Consider the following 21384-nt stretch of genomic DNA (forward strand, 5'->3'; position numbering starts at 1 on the left):
TAGTGTTGAGAGACCTGATTCTTGTCAATAAAATCTGTTATATTACTTTACTGTATCAGATGTATGAGTTTGGAATTGCATTCAAGATTATGACTTCTTATAGTGATTGATATAAGGGGTTTTTAAAAGAGCCCAACCAGTTGTTTCAATTGTCCTTTATTTGCTTACCCAGTTTTTTCTTGTTGAACATAATACATAAAGAATATGACTTAACAGAAAATAATCCACTGGCTGTATCTGTTTTCTCCCATTGGCCAAAAATCTAAAGAGTTTGGCTTGCTACTAAGTTAGCAGCCAAGAATTACTCGACAATGATTTTGTGTAAATCAAGAGTGTTCAGCTTCTTAGGTTTTCTGTACTTCTTCAGCAAAAGAGAGCTGCAAACAACACTCACTGAAGAAGCAGCCATTGCAGCCCCAGCAATCCATGGTGGTAAGCGAAAACCAGTAAATGGGAACAGAACCCCAGCAGCAATTGGGATGCTGAGGAGGTTATATCCCAAAGCCCAAAAGTAATTGAGGTGGATTCTCTTAAAGGTTTTCTTGGAAAGATCGATTGCTGTAATCACATCTTTCAAGCTGCTCTTCATAAGAACAATGTCAGCTGCCTCAATTGCTATATCTGTGCCTGCACCAATCGCCATTCCTACATCAGCAGCTACGAGTGCTGGTGAGTCATTCACTCCATCTCCCACCATTGCCACAACTTTGCCTAAATCCTGGTCGACTAAAATGGAACATTTGAATCATGCGAAGAAGATATAGATTGAATGATGAAAAGCTCAGTAACGAAACATTAGGAGTTAGTTTCACGTATGGTCATTGAAAAATTACAAACTACTTTTTGTCATATTTAAGTCACTGAACTTACCCACTATAACAGTAAATTCACAAACTTTACTCACTATAACAGTGAATTCACCTTGATTGGTAGGTTTTGTCGTTATAGTGGGTAAAGTTAAGTGACTTTACCCCGTTGTATTGGGTAAGTTCAGTTACTTTAATGTGATAAGTTTTGCGACTCTACTGTTACAGTGGGTAAAATCAAGTTACTTTAAAGTGACAAAAATAGTTTCATGACTATGCTGTTATAGCAGATAAAGTTCAATGACTATACGTGAGATTAACCCCTTAACTGGAAGAGTTGAAGCATGTGAAGAAGATAGATGTTTGAATGATGAAAAGCTGAGAGTAACTGAACATCAGCTTCTACCTGTAGTTCCTTCACTTTTTCAGCTTTCTGCTCAGGTTTGGCTTCTGCAACAACATATTTTGAGTCAATTCCAACTTGCTTGGCTATGGCATTTGCTGTTCCCCAGTTGTCGCCTGTTACTATCATACTCTCAATGTTCATGGATTTTAGAATGAAGATGACTTCTGGAGCCTCTGGCTTCAATGGATCGGAAATGGCAAGAACACCTATCACCTCTTTATCGATAGATACAAGGACGCCGGTTTGAGCCAGTCCTGTTGTTTCTGCTAATGCTTCTTCAGCTTCAACTGGAATGGCAATGCCCTGCTCCAACATCAAGCTCTTATTTCCCACAATCACTTCTTTGTTGCAGATGATAGCCTTCACACCTTGACCAGTTATGGACTCAAAGTTCAAGGCTTCAGGCCAGATAAGTTTCTCCTCACTTCCTCTCATTTTTTTCGCGTTCTCAACAATTGCCTTGGCTAAGGGGTGATCACTATTTACCTGTCAAGTCAAAATGCAGTAGAAGACACTTAAATTGTTGGCATTTTGGTAAGTAAGCTATCTCCTTTTCTTGGCATTGTATCCTTTCAAATTCCAAAAGATAGCTACTACTAAACATTTATGTTAGTTTTACTATGAAGAGGCTAAGTTTTATTAAGGGTATGAATTGACCTTCCCAATGATGAATCGTAAACAAGACAATATCCTACCTCAGCAGCAGCTATAAGTTCATAGAATTCTTGAGGTACCATAGTTTTGAAAAGCCTAGTATTGACAACCATAGGCTTACCAATAGTAAGAGTGCCCGTCTTGTCAAAAACTATACAGTTCACCTGTAGAATGAAACAGTTTACAACAAAGTTCATTGACAAAATTAGGATTGTTATTAAGAAGAAAGAGTTTGAACTCAGACCTCTTGTGCACTTTGCAATGCTTGTCCACCTTTAATAAGGACACCAAGGGAAGCGCCAACTCCTGTACCGACCATAACGGCAGTGGGAGTAGCTAGTCCGAGTGCACAGGGGCAGGCTACCACCATTACAGAAATGCCGAACTGCAGGGAAAGCTCAAAGCTATCCATAGAAGAAGGAATCCAAGTTCTTGGATAAGCTTTAAACATTCCAGCTAAAAACCAAGAAACCCAAGTACAAAATGAGAGAGCAATGACCTGAGAAATTGGAATCAATCACTAGTTTTCAGCCAAACCTAGATATAATTGGTTAGTTATATAGTTATACGTAGACAACAATGACATGTAAGGGGTGCTTTATCTCACAAGAGGCACAAAGTACTTGGAAATGTGGTCTGCAAATCTCTGCACAGGAGCTTTAGCCATTTGTGCTGACTCAACCAACCGAACAATCTGCGAAAGAGCAGTCTCTGACCCAACCTTTGTTGCCTTGATATGTAACACCCCATTCTCATTCAAAGTCCCTCCTATCACTATGTCGCCAGTCCTTTTGGTGACCGGATGAGATTCTCCTGTTATCATGCTTTCATTTATATGGCTTTGTCCCCAGATGACAAGACCATCACAAGCTACTTTTGAACCTGGAATGGTTTTAATCACATCATTCTTTTGTATCAATCTGCTATCAACTTCTTTTTCATTTACCACAATGCCTTTATCATCTATTGTTAACAGTGTTGCAGTCTTTGGGGCCAAATCCATGAGCTTGGCGATGGCCTCCGATGTCTTTCCTCTAGCCAAAACTTCCAGATATTTCCCAAGTAGAATGAACGAGATAAGCATCGAGCTAGTCTCAAAAAAGTCACTAGCGTTGAAAGCTGGAGAAGTAGCAGCTCTTAATACTGAATAGACTGAATAAAAGTAAGCTGCATTTGTTCCTAATGCAATAAGAACATCCATATTTGCATAACCATGGCTTAAGGCAATATAGGCACCGATATAGAATTTTTGACCAATGATGAACTGTACTGGTGGTAGATAATGCCCATCTTAGAACCTCTCCAACACTTAGCATGTTGACAACCTTAGTTTCCAACACATTTTTCAAACCAGGAATATACATAAACACCATTGAAGTAAAAAAGACGGGAACTGAAAATACTAAACTCCAAAGAAAAGCTCTATGATATTGCCTGATTTCTTGATGTCTATGTTCTTCTCTTTCTCTCCCCTCTGGAAATATAGATGCTTTGAAACATCCTGTTCCAGCTGATTCGATTGCACGAATAAAGTCTCTCGGTCCTGTTACATCTGCTCTATAAGTGACTGATAACTTTTTGAGCTGCAGGTCATAGTCTATCTCTTGAACTCCTTGAAGTTCAAGAAGAGAATTCTTTATCAGTTTAACACAATTCTCAGTGTTAGCTCCATCAACTTTTAGCAGTATACGACTCTTATCGTCTCCTGTACTAATCAATTTGCCTTCAAATCCTGTATTTCCAATAGCTTCTAATAGCTGATTGTAATCTACTATTTTTGGATCATAACAGATTTCAGCTTCTTGAGTTGCTAATGCGACTTGTGCTTTATGTACACCAGGGATTACCTGCAATGCTGATTCAAGAGTTGTGGAACAAGAAGTACAAGTCATTCCATTTACTTGAATCCTGCATACTTGAGAGGACTTCTGATTCATCTCTTCTTTTAACAATTTAGCCTGAAATCCGACGTCCTCTATGGTCTCGCGGATCATCTCCTGCTGGTCATATTTTAACATGAAGCATTTCAACTATGTAAGAATAATTCTTGGAGATTTTCTTATCCTCACAAGATTATATAGCTGTAAAAGCAAAGTGCCTAGTAGAAGGAACCCCCTTTTGAGATATTGAACTAGTTTCTGTACCAGGATAGTGTTATATTACCTTATTGCAGCATAATTATTAAAGTTAGCAACTTTCAACTTATTAAAAGGGCAGCCCGGTGCACGAAGCTCCCGCTGTGCGCGGGGCATGGGGAAGGGCCGGACCACAAGGGTCTATTGTACGCAGTCTTATCCTGCATTTCTGCATGAGGCTATTTCCACGGCTTGAACCCGTGACCTCCTGGTCATATGGTAGCAACTTTACTAGTTACGTCAAAGTTTCCTTCAACGTATTAAAGTTGTTAAATAATGGGGCATTTAGAATAAGATGTACAGATTTTCATATATTTTACTTAACAAGTCCATTAGTGTTTGCCTAATTAAAGTGGGATTTGTGGATAATCTTTGATAATGATATCAAAACCAATGTCCACTTTCTGAAAAAGAAAGAGTTTTTTTCTACATGCACTTCAAAGTTTCTTAACTATGTATAAGGAATCTGAGAGGCTGGCACAAAACATTAGAAAGAAAAAAAGGTAAAAAAATCTTCAGAAAAAGAAGATGCAAATATTTCTCCACTAGAGAGCATGGATTCGGTTAATGCTTTACAGTCAGCAACTTCCAATCATATCTTAAACTAGTTAATAGGTTAGCGCTGTGCGCGATCAACATTTCTGTTTAATAAATTTAGTAATTAAAGTTATAATATTATAATAAAGAAAAAAGTATATAATATACGTCATACAATACTATCAACTACACTCAATGTAAGTAAGCTGAGAAAAATATTGTAGAAGTTAGAAATCAAATATTTAAGCAAAGAAATTAAACATATATGCGAAAAATAAACCATTGCCCCACGATGAACAATCCTTTCAATTGGAAAGGCTCATCATATAGTGAATATAATTAGAAGTAAATTTTATTCATAACTAAAGACTAATTGTGTTCTTAGTTAAGTGTTGTTCACAAATAATGTCATATTATTACAAGTAATAGCATTTATGAGTAAGGAAAAAGAAAATAAGTGGAAATCATATACACCCTCCGAATTCTGCTTCAAAAATCAAACTCTCCGTCTAATGTTGAATATAATAGTTATTCCCCCTCTCATACTCAATTGGGTTTTTTTAAATGCTTATTTTATCCTTTATATTATCAACATTTATCTCTTCTTTTTTTCTTTATATTATCATGATACTATTTCATTAGCACATCTTTTAAGTTTTCTAAAATTGCAATAAAAAGGGGGATTGTTACTCAAATTGCCAATCAGATTTACTGTTTACTTTTTCTAGTTGATATACATAAATTATATATATAATTATACACATATTATATATGTATTATATATATATTACACATCTATTGGCTATTATATATATATATATATAAATTACACATCTATCGGCTATTATTAGTTTAAGAGATTAAGTGGACAACTATTTGGATTAATTCTTCATATAAAAGATGAACAATTTCTAACATTATTTTATTCTCTCACATATTATTGCTTTATTCATTCATTTATTTTTACTAAAAGATAGAAATATTTTTACACCTTTTTTTTTGCGAAAAGTTATCAAAGTAAAAGCTACCAAATACGCGACGACCGCTAAAACCAAAATGGTAAGATAATTGTGGCTTTAGACGGAAGAATCGTTCTTGTAAATCAAAAAAGTCATGGTTAAGAAAGTTTTAAACTTTTTAATCATTCATATGACTTCGGCAAAATATATAGGCACATTATTGCTTCTTTATTTTATGCATTTACTATTACTCCCATATTTTTGCAGGCAATTCATTAATGATGACCCTTATCATTGGTAGATGATTAGTAATAGCAACCAAAAAATACTTAAATATAACAAATTTAGAGGAAAAATTAAAATGGAGGCAATATATAAGTATAAATATGTATATTTACTGGAAAGAAAAGAAGAAAAACAAAAGAAAAAGATTTTTATACATGTAAAATAAAAGCATTAACATTAGAATCTACGCTTAGTTTTACATATCGTTTCCCAATTAAAAAGAAAAAGCTTTTTATACATGCAATAACAAAAGCATTAAAATTAGATTCTAACTTTATAATTTTAAATGTTTGTTTCCCAATGAAAAAAGAAAAAGCTTTTTATATATATAAAATAAAGGTATTAACATTAGATTTTACACTCAATTTTAAATATTTATTTACCAATTAGGCAATGACGTTTGACAATATAGATATCTAAAAAATAATGCTGACATGGTAATAAGCATAAAAATTTAAAATTTAATTGAAAAAAGGGAAGAAATACTGAGGAAGGGATAATAAGAACAATATTTATTAGCCTTAGGCCAACCTTTGAGTGCATCTACGGAACAAAAGCAAAAAAAAAAAAAAAATGAAAATCCAAGACAGTACAACCCATAAGTAAAATGTTAAAAACAAAAAGAAGTACAAACCAAATTAGCACAAAAACTGGAAAAATAAAGCCATCCAGATTAATGGGGTGACGCTGAGGCAATAATTTTTTTTTTTTTTTTTTGACAAACAAAGATAAGTACTTATATAAAGCTAAGTCACATAGTTCATTACACCATTCTCAGCATTAGATGTACTGAGAATATTCATATTGCCCAGTCTGGCAAGCTTACGCAAAACAGTAGTAGAGAGTTTCTTAACTAGATAAACATGGCCAAACCTATCTGCATCTAGCTTATTTATGATATAACTAGGGAGCCTAAATAGTAGTTGGTGATCAGAGAACTTCTGCAATGCTTCCTTAGCTAGTCCATGCGCCACTTGGTTGCCATCTCTGTAATTATGGATTACTTTCAGGTCCCTCAGCTGGTGCATTAGCCACCTGCAGTAGTTAACAATCATAAAATTAGATTCGTTGACATTGTTTAGTGATTTGATTACCTCCGTAGAGTACGTTTCTATCACTAGAGAGTTGAGGCCATACGATAAAGCTATTTGTAACCCTTCTTTTAGAGCTTCCAGTTCCCCTTGTAGTGGAGTTGATGCTGGACAATGGTGCTGAAATCCCATTATCCAATGACCATGGCTGTCTCTGAAACAACCTCCCACACCTGCTAGGTTTAGGTTTGTATTGAAAGCCCCGTCTATATTGAGCTTTAACTGTCCTATTAATGGTTTATGCCATATGATGTTTATGGCATATTTTTTATGATAGAATCATTCTTTTCTGTAAGCAGTTTAAATTCAGTGGCCAGCTGAATTGAGCTTTTAATAGAGAATTTAAGCGATGTGTTGTTCACATTGTTATTATTACGATTTAACCAAATGTTCCAGACCACAAAAGGGAAAAGGTCAGGCCAATTAAGCAAATTGAGGAGTAAAAGGGGTTGAAGGTCTCGTAGGGTCGTTAACCAGTGGTTCTTAGTGTTGTTGGAATCTATAGAATTGTACTTGTCTAACCTTAATCTCTCCCAAGCTTTATTCACTATGGGGCATGTAATAAAAATATGTTCCAAATTTTCAGTGCTCGTTTTGCACATTGGGCACGTAGGGTCTATATTGATCCCTATATAATTTAGATAAGCACGAGTTGGAAGTTTATTGTGAAGATACTTCCAAAGGAAGAATTTGATCTTGTTTGGGCAACGGAGCGCCCAGATCCAATTAAAGTCTGCCAAAGGAGGGCTAGATTGGTTAACAAGGTTAGAGCAACTTCGTGCAGTGAATTTACCATTTCTTGTCAAAGTCCAGGTGGCTGTGTCCCTAGGGTACAACTTTGGTTGAATTGAGAGAATACTATTCATCAAGGGGTCGTGGAGGCAGAAGGGAATTTTTTGAAGGTCCCATTTGTTATTAGCCCAAATATCTCGTATGATGAGGATTATAGATTCTTTGGTGAGGGGGCCTATAAGGACTGATCTAAGGTTAGGGAAGTGAGGAATCCAATTTGAGTCCCAAACTAGAAGGTTTGAGTTGGTGTTGAGAATCCAGTTTATGCCCTTGTAACATACCTCCCATCCTTTGGCTATACTTTTCCAAATGAAGGAACAATTTCTAATATTCGAGGTATGGCTATATAGGGAAGATAGAGTTACTTTCCAAGGAGAATTCACCTCATGGATTAGTCTCCGTGTCAGGCTGGATAGATTGATCAAATTTTTATCCTTAGCTGCTTGAATGCCTAATCCCCCATGGTCTTTTGGGGAACAAACAATTTTTCAATTTATAAGGTGGAGATTCTTTTTACAAGCAGTGGTACCCATAAAAAATTCCTTTGAATCTTATCGATATGCTTGAGGATGTTAGAGGGCAACATATTATATTGCATAGCATGGTTAGGCAAGCTATTTAAGACTGATTTCACTAGGGTTGCTCTACCAGCCATGTTTAGAAAATTTGATTTCCAAAGAGCTAACCTGTTAATTAAGTTATCCAAAATAAATTGATAGTCCGATAGTTTAAGTTTTGAATTAGTAATAGGGAAGCCCAAATACTTACCAAAAGATCTACTAGTTTTAATGCCAAATAGGTTGGATAAATAATTTGTTGTAGGGATTGGACAGAATTTAGACACCACTATTTTTGGATTTTTGATAATTTATTTTTTGTCCTGATAAGGAGCAAAAATGAGTAAGACATGAGAGGATGGTTATAGGAGAGCACCTATTTGTATTACACATTAATGTAAGGTCATCAACGTAGAATAGGTGGGAAATAGGATATTTGTCCCTTCCTATTTTTATTGGGGACCAAAGATTGATGTCAACCATATAGGAAATTTGAGTAGAGAGCATGTTCATACAAAATGTAAAGATGTAAGGGGACAACGGGTCACCTTGTCTTATACCCCTACTAGGGGTAAAGTATGGACTAGTGTTCCCATTTACTAGCACGGAAATTTTACTGGTCGTTACACAGGTCATAATGAGCTTGAGGATCTTAGGGGAAAATTTGAAGTGCCGAAGAGTTCTGTAAATAAATGACCATTCTAAGTGGTCAAATGCCTTTTCAAGGTCTATCTTTAGTAAAATATTTGATTTTGAGCTTTTGTATTTATTCATTCTTAAAATAAGCTCTTGAATAACAATTGCATTATCACTGGCTCGTCTACCCTTAAGGAAGCTCGATTGATAGGGACTAATGAGCTTGACTAGGAAAGGTTTAAATCTATTAGCTATGATTTTTGAAATTCCCTTGTAAATGGTATTACAAAGATCTATGGGGCGAAATTTCTTTAGATGATTAGCATTTGGGAGTTTTGGAATGAGGCACAAATATGTGTCGTTTAGACCCACTGACAGTGAACCTGATTCAAATACATCATGGTAAAGGGTTACCACTGATTTGTTAATCACATGCCAATATTTTTGGAAGAAGAGCGAATGTAATCCATCCGGGCCAGGTGATTTATTAGGCTTGAAGGAAAATAAGGCTGCCCTAATTTCGTTGATGTTCAAGGGACTATCTAACGAAGATAAATCTATTAGGCTGTGACTAGCCGTATCATTTTTCATTTCCTTCTAGTTGGAAGATGTATGATTTATTGAGAATATATCTTGGAAGTAGGAAGTAGTATGATCCATAATTTTTAACGGGTCATCTATCCAATTCCCCACTAAGTCTTTGAAAGAAACTATTTTATTAATCCGTCTTTTGTTTGTGGCACTTATATGGAAAAATTTGGAGTTACAGTCACCTTCGTTTAGCCAATTTATTCTAGCTCTTAGTTTTCAGTAGTCTCCTCCATCCGGAGGCAATTGTTAAATTCCACTCTGAGGTTAGCCTCTAAATTGGACAAGAATACACTATAACCATAGGCTTTTGAATTTTGGATGCCGTTAATTCTGGCTAATAATTTTTTCTTTATTTTAGGAAGATTACCAAAGGTGATTTTATTCCAATTAGTGATGGAATTCTTAAAGGAGTTAACGGCCTCAGTATAGAAATTATTAGCCCAACTTGTTTTAACTAATGAAGCAAACTCTGGGTGTTCTGTCCAAAAAGTTTCCAACCTGAAAGGTCAAGGTAGATTATAATTATGCTTAGGAAGTAGTTCTAGTTTGATGGGGTTATGGTCAGAGTGTGTTTTTGGGAGGTGAACAACACTAGCTTTGGGGAATAGATTGATCCAAGAGCCGTTGTAAAGATTTATCCAACCTTTACATAATACGACTCGAAATTAATTTTCTATTATTGGACCATGTGTATTTAGGCCCCTTAAAGCCAAGATCTATAAGATTGCAGTAATTTAACCTATTTCAAATTTTATTAGCCCGATTTCTGTTGACTGGATTACGCCCCCATTTTTCATTGGCATGTAACACATCGTTAAAGTCCCCCTCCCCCCCAAAGCCAAGGGCCTTTATAGTGATCAAAGATGTTGCATATATTATCCCACATTAAATTCCTTTTGCTAATATTTGTACTAGCGTAAATTGAAGAAAAAAGTCAAGAGTGACGGATAGGGAGTACCTCAATTAGATCATGAATTTCATTGTTCCTTCTAACAAAGTTATGCACATTAACCATGGTTGTGTCCCATAGCACTGCAAGACCTCCTGATTGACCCTCAGAGGGCACCTCGATCATGTCAGAGAAGCCAAATTCATGCATGAGACTGCTATGGGACGTCATTCTAGTTTCAAGGAGAGTGACCATGCATAGACGGTAAGTATTGACCAATTCACGAAAATTCATTTTAAAATCATCATTGTTCCCTCCCCTAATGTTCCATATGATCATAGTCTTAGCACGATTCATTTGGAGAGGTTGAGATTATTGGTGCCCATTCACTAAGTTCTCTGTCCGGAATACTGGATTCCTTCTCAAGCTTGGCACAAGGATCATTGCATTCTTTCCCGCAGTGGGATTTTGTGGTGGACAGATGTCCATTGTACATTTGAAGAGCGAATTTGGGCAGGCGAGAATATGCCTCTTCTCTCGAATCTCCTCGAAGAGAAAAACCTTGACTTCGTCTAGGTTTGATGACTCCACCATCGATTCTCCTATTAGGTCTACTGGCTCGACTATTTCTTTCCCCATCTGGTTTCCTACCTCTTGGGGAATGGGAGGTTGTGGAGGTTCCTGCTCCATGTTCCCTACGTTCATGGGAACTTGAAGTTGTTGGATAGGAACCATGGGGTCCCAAACCATTAGGAGTGGATTCAAGGCAGTTAACTCTTGAGGGGAGGGGGAAGAAGGGAAGGTCTAATCCCATATTCTGAGGGAGATATGGGTTCTGATTGAAGGGGATGGGAGATTCCACTGGGCATGCATGTTTTGGAGGAGGTTGTTGTTCATTCCTGAGGCAAGTGGTTGCATAATGTTGTTGGCCCAAATTTGGTTTATGTAATTGTTCATTGCTAGGTGTAGCCCCTCCGCTACTAGTTGAGCAAGAAACTGGGGGTTCTGAATCAGGATAATGCTTTCTTGGCCATTTAGGTTGAGTTGTAGTGACACTCCCCTCCCATTAATCCCAATTCCAACCAAGATGTTGGGTGGTGATCCTGGGGAAGTGGAGTTTGTGCATAGTAGAGAGGAATGTTTTGCAACTGTGGAGGGAGGGGAGGGAGGTTGCCTATAGTTGGTGGACGATGGTTCCTTAAGATTTGGATGAGCATGTACCTTCTCCTTGGGTTGATGGTGATTCTGGGCATTGTGATGGGAGTTGTAGGTGGGATTTAAGGAGTCCGGTGCGTGAGAGCAAGTAATGATTGATTCAATTTAATTTGTATGCAATTTGGATCGCTTAGCGTGCTAGGTTTAATAGAGGATTTTGCATGGATTTGTTTGGGCACGTGTTCCCAAGTGTTAGACAAATGGGAGTTGATAGTAGGACTGTCAGCCGTTAGGGATTGAGCATGCTGATTATCTAGACTATTATGGTCTTTAATTAGTTGAGTAGAGATTATAGGCTCGTTATTACTTGTGTTAAGGAGCCTTTGTCAGTATCTAACGGGTTATAGTAGTTATTAGTGTTATGAGGGATAGGGGTATCATTTTTGTCTTTTAGTGGATTTGTAGATACATGTATTGGTTTAGCTGGATGGTTTGGGTTCATGCAAACCGGGTTCGTAGGGCTTAGGTTAATTTGGTCGGAAGTATTGTCCAAAACCATTTGATGGTTTTATGATCCAAGGATAGAAAAACTGTTTTATCACAAAAAGAATTCCTATGGTCGTTGGTTTGAGAGATGTAAGATTCATTTGTATAATTTGACATGTAATTTGCAGAGTTTACTGCAGTGTTTTTTGCAATGTGTTTTAATTTCTTTGTGATTAAATACTTACCTGTGGCAGCATCGAATAGTTTTACCTCAATGTTAAGATCCTGATTTGTAATAGCTACTGCCTTGCTTTTCCTTTGATCCTGCTTCTTTTTATTTCTTGAAAAGGCGATTGTGTGCCAACCATCTAGTGTGACTGGGGTTTTGTCACTGGATTGAGGGTTCTGTGGTTGTGTAACATTAGAAACTTTTTTGGTGTCTAATATTATGGAGCAGTTTTTTATTAGGTGTCCTAGTTTACCACAGTTTTTATATAGGAAATGATCTGCCTCATAGAGAATAGGTTGTTTATGAGTGTCAATGTAGATGAATTTTGATACTGGGACTCCCAATGGTAGCTCTATGCAGAGCCTGGCGCATCTTCCTCTCAAGGAGGATGAAGTGCATGCATCCACCTTAAGTAGTCTTCTTAAGGCAGTACCTATTTTCTGTAAGTTGGCCATCATAGAATTCCGTGGGGAGTTGAGGTAGTCTCACCCACACCGCTGAGTATGCTTGGGTAGCTTCTGTTGCTACAAAATTTGGTTGCCATCTTTGGATAGAAAGAAAATAACCAAATATAAAATATGGTTCATTTCAAAGGATCGAGATCATACTGTCTTCGTTTTGTAACTTGACCACATAAATAATCATTTCCTAAATCTATCAGCGAGAAGTTTTCCTGTAATTTCCAAAGGTCATGTACTTTACGTTTAAGGATATGATGGAGGGTTCTTTTGCCTTGGAGTTTAATAATGAGAGAAAATTTCCAGAGTTCATAGATTCCCAGTTTATCTTCTTGAGAAATATGAACCGTAATTGGATTGAATTCTTGTCCATCTTCTGAGAAATATGGACCAAAGTTATTGCTGGCTAAATGACCTTGCAGGACCAATTTCCTTTTTTCACAGACGTACCATTTGATTCCGTCACTCTTTGTAAATTCCTATTTAGTACAATGTTTTTCATATGCACAAAGTAACTTAGTAAAAAAAAAAAATCAAGCAACAGGGAATAAAAAATTGAAAAGAAGAGTAAAAAATACCCATAAAATGGTAACAGAAGAGGAGAACTTGTCTCTTCTTCAACAATAATAAAAGTAAACTGTGATGCAGCATGAGTAAAAAAAGAAGGAAAGATGCAATTTATAACACACTAACTAAATGGAGGTTATGGAGTCGAAAAGTTGCAACCCAAGATACAATTTATAACAAATTAAACAATTGGAGGTTAGAAACTTAAAAAGTCACAATGAATGAAGAGATGCGAGTTATGGATATGAATTTTTAAATTAAGATAAATGGTTAAAATGAAGGGGAAAAGTCAAAAAATAAAATAAAAAAGATAAATAGGATTGCTACACTATAAGAGATGTCACATTATCTTGTCAAGTCCCTGTCGCACCTCCTTTTCGCCGCGCCCGCGGGGCGCGTGGGGAGTTTTCTCCAATTGAAGGACAGTCGAAACGGGATTTGTTTATTTGTTTTAGAGTCGCCACCTGGGAATTTTAAGGCGTCCCAAGTCACCAATTATAATCCCTGAATCGAGGAGAATATGACTCTGTTTATTATTCTGCGAACCAGAAATCCTGAGTAAGGAATTCTGTTAATCCGGAAGAAGGTGTTAGGCATTTCCGGATTCCGTGGTTCTAGCACGGTCGCTTAACTGTTTTTATTATTGGCTTAATTACCTTGATTTTATTAAATACATTGATGTTACATGTTTTTACTACCGCTTATTGATGACCCTTCTTTGAATCGAATTACGCGTACGTATATTCATGTTAAAAAAAATTGCGGACTTGTGTCACGCGTACGTGTACACAATAACTTTTTATAATATATTTATTAAGCAATCATTTTTCGAAATTGTGTTGGATCAAGAATATTTGTTTTTCTTGAATAATGAACCGTACATCTCGGGTTTTTATGAAATTGATTTAACGCCTTTTGGAAAAATCCTTTTATTAAATATTCGTTCGAAATTGCGCGTACGCATAATCCGAATTTTTGCTTTTAAAAATACAATCAGGGTACGCGAACGTATCCCTAATTGTGCAAAATATTCGTAATGATATTAGGGATTTTCCACAAATTGTTTATTATATCTATACATTTTTATGTGAAAATCATGATAAATTCCCATTTAAGGTGCCCTTAAATTCTTTGAAAAGAATTTACAATTTATTAAATGTTGACCATTGATTATATTTTCCGAATATAAGTTATATTCATTTCAACTATTCAATTTCAAAGGACAGAATACAAATATGATTAATATTATTTAAAAAAAACAAATATGACATACATATATATATATATATATATATATATATATATATATATATATATATATATATATATATATATATATATATATATATATATCAAAGAATAAATTGCATATAAAACTGAAAATGAATGATTCATAAAGGAAGGAAATATTTTCCAAATTTTTTTTTCATGATTTACTTAATGCAAATTCTATTTCTAATTACCATTGATATCAAGTGTTGCAATTGGTACTTATACATCTCGTTTCATTCTCATATAATCGCTTTTAATCTAATAAGCCTAATTATTTGATCAATTTGTCTTATGAAGGTATATAGGTATCGAGTTTATAAGAAAGGAATTATTATACAAGTTAATTCAATAAAATTACCTTACATGCAACTTAACTGTATATCGTAAACATTCATAACATTTTAACATTGTAACAAGCTACATCATATCACCTTTCGCCAACGTTTATACACACATCTATTATCTTATAAAAATATACCAACAACACCATCTTAACCTTATTTAACAATAAATATCACTACTGTAATTTTCTTGGCACTTCTACATCACTTCTTGCTTAACTAACAACAAAATTAAATAATGACCAACATTCATGCCATATTCCCTACTTTGACAATTTAATATGATTAAACTAATGAGATAATGAGCTAATATTATTACAAATCTTTATACGAACTTTTAAAGTAAGACAATTAGCTCATAGCTATCAAATTGAATTCACTACTAATTAACTAACATAAAACAAAAATGAAATTTAAATTGATGAACTTGGACAAATAGAAAACAGAATTTCAATTCAAACTTCATTGATGAGTCATGTTGAATCTCTTTCCAACTTAAAATTTAAAAGACATGTACCTGGTATTGGAAAACAAGAGAAGATGAAGCTGAGAAGCAGCAACAGTAGTAACAATGTAGCACAACAACGACAGTCCAGCAACACAGGAATAGACCAGTAACAGTAGGAATAGTAGTAAACCCAGGAGACTATAAACGACTCCAAGTATAGAGAAGAAGTAAAAAGGCAGGAAGGTTCTGACTATTTCAGATCTTAAGCGAGGCAATGAAACAGTAACTATTCTTTTCAACTTCAAAACTCTCCAAAATGAATTCTGTCCCTGTATATTCAGTGTATCCAGAATGTATATCGGGTGTATACTTCTCACTCCGCCCCCTCTTTTTTTCTTCTCTCTATCTAGTTTTTCCTCTCTTTTTTTCCACCCTTCTTCCTAAATTTTCTCTTCTATTTATAGCAAAATTTTCGAAATTTTCAGATTTATTTTTTTATTATTTTATTATTTTTTTAATTAAAAGAAATCCCACTTACAAATTGCTTTTATTTTTTAGAAAAAGAAATCCCACCTTTATTTACTTTTATTTTTAAAATTCCAACTTTAATTACTTTATCTTATTTAAAATTCCACTTTTTATTTTTTTAAAAGAGAATCTCACTTTATTTAACTTTTCTTTAAAAAATAAACCACTATCTTTTCTTTTTCTTTTAAAAATGCTACTTTCAATTACTTTAAATTTTTTAAATTTTCAGATATCTTTATATTTATTTTTTAATTCCAACCTTCTTTTACTTTTAAATTTTTTAAAACTTTTTACTTTTTTTTTTAAATTTTCTACATTCTTTTACTTTTTTTTATTTTTTATTTTTTATATTTTTTTAAAATCATTTCCGAAATTACTATATATATATATATATATTTTTTTTTAAATAAAAATAATAAATAAAATAAAATATTTTCGGATTTTTTATATATATATAAAAAAAACAAAAAATAAAACTATTAATAGTGATAATTCACTTTTTATTTTTTTTTTTTTTTTGGGTTTTGTTTTGTGTTGGACAAAAATGAAGAAGGGGTGTTGAGTTAATGGACTGGGTCGTAGGGAAGATTGGGCCATTTTTTGGGCCTATAGCTTGAAATTGAAGAAGAGGCCCAATTCCGACTTTCTTTATATTTTCGCTCTCTTTTCTTCTTTTATTTTTCTAAAACTAAATTATAAAATACTTAAACTATTATTAAGAACTAAATTAAGTTATAAAGGCGCAAATTAACTCCCAATAACAATTAACGCACAATTAAGTATTAATTAAGCATAAAATTGTATATTTGGACATTAAATGCTAAAAATGCAAACGATGCCTATTTTTGTAATTTTTAATTTTTGTAAAACAATTTTAATTACTAACAATTGTAGAATTAAATCCTACATGCAAAATGCGACATATTTTTGTATTTTTTATTAATTTAGCGAATAAACACGCACAGACAAATACAAATAATTCTTCAAAATATCACAAAATTGTACACCAAAGAAAAATCATTTTATTTTTGAATTTTTTGGGAGTAATTCTCATATAGGGCAAAAATCACGTGCTTACAGCTGCCCCTCTTTGCCCGGAGACACGAAGGGTTTTCGTGCAAAGATAAAGCGAGCGATTTTTGCCCATCCGAGTACTCAGTGTGAAGCATTTTTTTTATTTTTTTATTTTTTTTTTGAAAAAGATTTGACCGAACCTTTGCTTCAAAGGTTTCCTACATATCCTGGGCTAAACAGGAATCAGGTCAATGTAGTTCGGGAAGTTTTGGTAGCTGGGACTACCGTGGGACTGTGATGTTACTGCTGCTTCGTGCTGTTTTTACTGCTTGCTGACCTCCTTATTACACCTTACTGTAAAGGAAATACAAAATTAAACTAGACTATGGTACATGAATTATAAAATCTTATCTAGATCATGCTCTCGCGTTTCTTGTTGTCTTGATATCTTGGTGACTCTTGGGCATTGGTCTTATTCCGTATTCCTTTTGGAACTCTTGTTGTTTCTTGTTGGGGATCTTGTTGGACTCCTCTGTTTTATTGATTCTAAGTGTGCTCCTTTTTCATATGAGCGGGCTTTTGATTTCAACACTTCAATTGCATTTCCTCGTTCTTCAGGTGGGTGCCTCGACTGCTTCTTTTCTTTCTTCATCCTCATTTTCCAGGTGGACGCCTGATTTCTTCTTTTTCTCATCCTCATTCTCCAGGTGGACGCCTGACTTCTTTAATTCTCATCCTCATTCTCCAGGTGGACGCCTGACTTCTTCAATTCTTATCCTCATTCTCCAGGTGGACGCCTGACTTCTTCTTCTCTCATCCTCATTCTCCAGGTGGACGCCTGACTTCTTCTTTTCTCATCCTCATTCTCCAGGTGGACGCCTGACTTCTTTTTTTTCTCATCCTCATTCTCCAGGTGGACGCCTGATTTCTTTAATTCTCATCCTCATTCTCCAGGTGGACGCCTGATTTCTTTAATTCTTCATCCTCATTCTCCAGGTGGACGCCTGACTTCTTTTAATTCTCATCCTCATTCTCCAGGTGGACGCCTGACTTCTTCTTTTTCTCATCCTCATTCTCCAGGTGGACGTCTGACTTCTTTAATTCTCATCCTCATTCTCCAGGTGGACGCCTGATTTCTTCTTTTCTCATCCTCATTCTCCAGGTGGACGCCTGACTTCTTTAATTCTCATCCTCATTCTCCAGGTGGACGCCTGACTTCTTCTTTTTCTCATCCTCATTCTCCAGGTGGACGTCTGACTTCTTTAATTCTCATCCTCATTCTCCAGGTGGACGCCTGATTTCTTTAATTCTCATCCTCATTCTCCAGGTGGACGCCTGACTTCTTCTTTTCTCATCCTCATTCTCCAGGTGGACGCCTGACTTCTTCTTTTCTCATCCTCATTCTCCAGGTGGACGCCTGATTTCTTCTTTTCTCATCCTCATTCTCCAGGTGGACGCCTGACTTCTTTAATTCTCATCCTCATTCTCCAGGTGGACGCCTGACTTCTTCTTTTTCTCATCCTCATTCTCCAGGTGGACGTCTGACTTCTTTAATTCTCATCCTCATTCTCCAGGTGGACGCCTGATTTCTTTAATTCTCATCCTCATTCTCCAGGTGGACGCCTGACTTCTTCTTTTCTCATCCTCATTCTCCAGGTGGACGCCTGACTTCTTCTTTTCTCATCCTCATTCTCCAGGTGGACGCCTGATTTCTTTAATTCTCATCCTCATTCTCCAGGTGGACGCCTGATTTCTTTAATTCTTCATCCTCATTCTCCAGGTGGACGCCTGACTTCTTTTAATTCTCATCCTCATTCTCCAAGTGGACGCCTGACTTCTTTAATTCTCATCCTCATTCTCCAGGTGGACGCCTGACTTCTTTTAATTCTCATCCTCATTCTCCAGGTGGACGCCTGATTTCTTTAATTCTTCATCCTCATTCTCCAGGTGGACGCCTGACTTCTTTTAATTCTCATCCTCATTCTCCAGGTGGACGCCTGACTTCTTTAATTCTCATCCTCATTCTCCAGGTGGACGCCTGACTTCTTTTAATTCTCATCCTCATTCTCCAGGTGGACGCCTGACTTCTTCTTTTTCTCATCCTCATTTTCCAGGTGGACGCCTGACTTCTTCTTTTTCTTTACCAGGTATTTCCTGACACAAATATTGTTTTTGCCCCTGTTTTAAATCAAAGAAAACTTCGTTAGTTTAAAGCAGGGTGGTTGGCTGTGGTATTCTTGCAGATGGTGATGTTTCTCTTCGTCTCTCTTTATTGCCTTGGAATGATTGAAAAGACTGTTTTGTCTTTGTAATTGATCCTTGACTATAGGATTCCCCTCTGTGTGTTTTCCTTCAAAACCTTTCAACTGTAATCATGTGCCTCTTCTGACTTTGCTGATCCACTTTTGATTTCATCTTTCTTACACCCGTATTTTATCTCCCACCTTTCGTGGCTGTATTTTGTAACCTTGAATCTTGGTAGTATACCTTGACATTCCTTCTTATTTGTTTGGAATAAAACTTATCTCAAAGCTTGGAGAAAGTAAGATTATTAGTAACGAAATACGCTGATTTCGACAATTATAGAGTGAAAAGAAAAATCCAATTTTTTGGATGACTGTTGGAAAAGGAATAAAGGACTTATCTGATTGGAATTACTGACACCAATGATCAGGGTATGCATTTCGGATTAATCAACCCAGTCTTTTAATCCATCTCCTCTCAATTGTCTCAAGGAGTTTTCACCGATAAATTTTCCTCGTTTTTCACTTCTTCACTTCCTTTTCGCCTTATGGTGCCTGTGTGGGTTTTCACCTATAAGACTCTCTCATTTTACTTTTCTCTCAACCTCCGTCGCCTTATGGTGCCCGTGTGGGTTTTCACCTATAAGACTCTCTCATTTTACTTTCTTTCCTTGTTTGTACCAGAGTGTTATGAACCACTTCATTTGCTTGCCTCAGCATTTTTCTAAGATTGATCAAAAGGTCTTTTTGGTATTAAGGTTAGGAATGGAAAAGGTATTAAAAGCTAAATAGCTTTGGTATGGGTTTAAAATTACAACTCTTGGAATCTTTTCTTATTTCCAATACAATTCCTGCCCCAGTTTCTTGATTGGGGTCTCTTAATATTTCTTTTCCGTGCACATTGTGCATGTTGTGCACCCTATGACCGAGCCGTGAGGCGCCTACGTATCCTTCTTTGAGGAATCAGGTCAAACGTAGTTCACTACATAATAGTGAAGATTTTGATCTTTTTTTTTTTTTTTTTATTGATTCCAAGAGAGGGTAGGAAAGAAACAAGTATGGCTCAAAGGGGAAGCAAATGGTATAGTGTTTGGATAGCAGAATAAATTGCTTTTGTCATTTCAATCTTCGAAATAGTGCTAAATACAAACATTCAAAAAGTTATGCATAATATCTCTTTACCGCGTCAGAATTGATCGCCATATCTATGCATTTGCCTTCAATATCTGTTAAACATAGTGCACCATTCGATAATACTCTGGTCACAATGAATGGTCCTTTCCAATTCGGAGCAAATTTGCCTCTTGCTTCAACCTGATGTGGAAGAATACGTTTCAGCACATGCTGACCTACTTCAAATTTCCGGGGACGCACCTTTTTGTTGTATGCTCTTTCTATTCTTCTTTGATATAATTGACCATGGCATACTGCGGTCAATCGTTTTTCGTCAATCAAATTTAACTGTTCTAGACGGGTTTTGACCCATTCATCATCATCAATCTTTGCTTCGGCGATGATCCGAAGGGAAGGAATCTCAATTTCTGCAGGAATTACTGCTTCAGTGCCGTATACCAACAAATAAGGAGTTGCTCCTACTGAAGTGCGAACAGTAGTGCGGTATCCCAATAATGCAAATGGTAATTTTTCATGCCATTGTTTTGAACCTTCTACCATTTTCCGAAGTATCTTCTTTATGTTTTTGTTGGCTGCTTCTACTGCTCCATTAGCCTTGGGCCGATATGGGGTAGAGTTACGATGTGTAATCTTAAACTGTTGACATACTTCTTTCATTAAGTTGCTGTTGAGATTAGCACCGTTATCTGTGATGATCACCTTCGGGATTCCGAATCGACATATGATATTTGAGTGGACAAAATCGACCACAGCTTTCTTGGTTACTGATTTGAATGTCTTGGCCTCAACCCATTTGGTAAAATAATCAATAGCTACCAGAATGAATCTGTGTCCATTGGATGCTGCCGGCTCAATTGGACCAATCACATCCATGCCCCAAGCAACGAAAGGCCATGGTGCCGACATTGTGTGCAACTCGGATGGTGGAGAATGAATCAAATCTCCGTGTATTTGGCATTGATGACACTTGCGTACAAAACTGATACAATCTCTCTCCATGGTAAGCCAATAGTAACCAGCTCGGAGGATTTTCTTTGCCAACACATATCCACTCATGTGGGGTCCGCAAACTCCTGAATGTACTTCAGACATGATAGTTGTAGCTTGTTTGGCATCTATGCATCTTAACAATCCAAGATCTGGTGTTCTTTTATACAAAACTCCTCCGCTC

At 36.0% G+C, this 21384-nt stretch overlaps 1 pseudogene; it reads right to left on the reverse strand.

Moving 5' to 3' along the window:
- Positions 1 to 132: 132 nt before the first annotated feature.
- Positions 133 to 3992, reverse strand: LOC142179125 (copper-transporting ATPase HMA5-like; annotated as a pseudogene).
- Between the last annotated feature and the right edge of the window lie 17392 nt (positions 3993 to 21384).

The sequence above is a fragment of the Nicotiana tabacum genome, unplaced genomic scaffold (assembly GCF_000715075.1).
Source record: "Nicotiana tabacum cultivar K326 unplaced genomic scaffold, ASM71507v2 Un00390, whole genome shotgun sequence".
NCBI lineage: Eukaryota > Viridiplantae > Streptophyta > Magnoliopsida > Solanales > Solanaceae > Nicotiana > Nicotiana tabacum.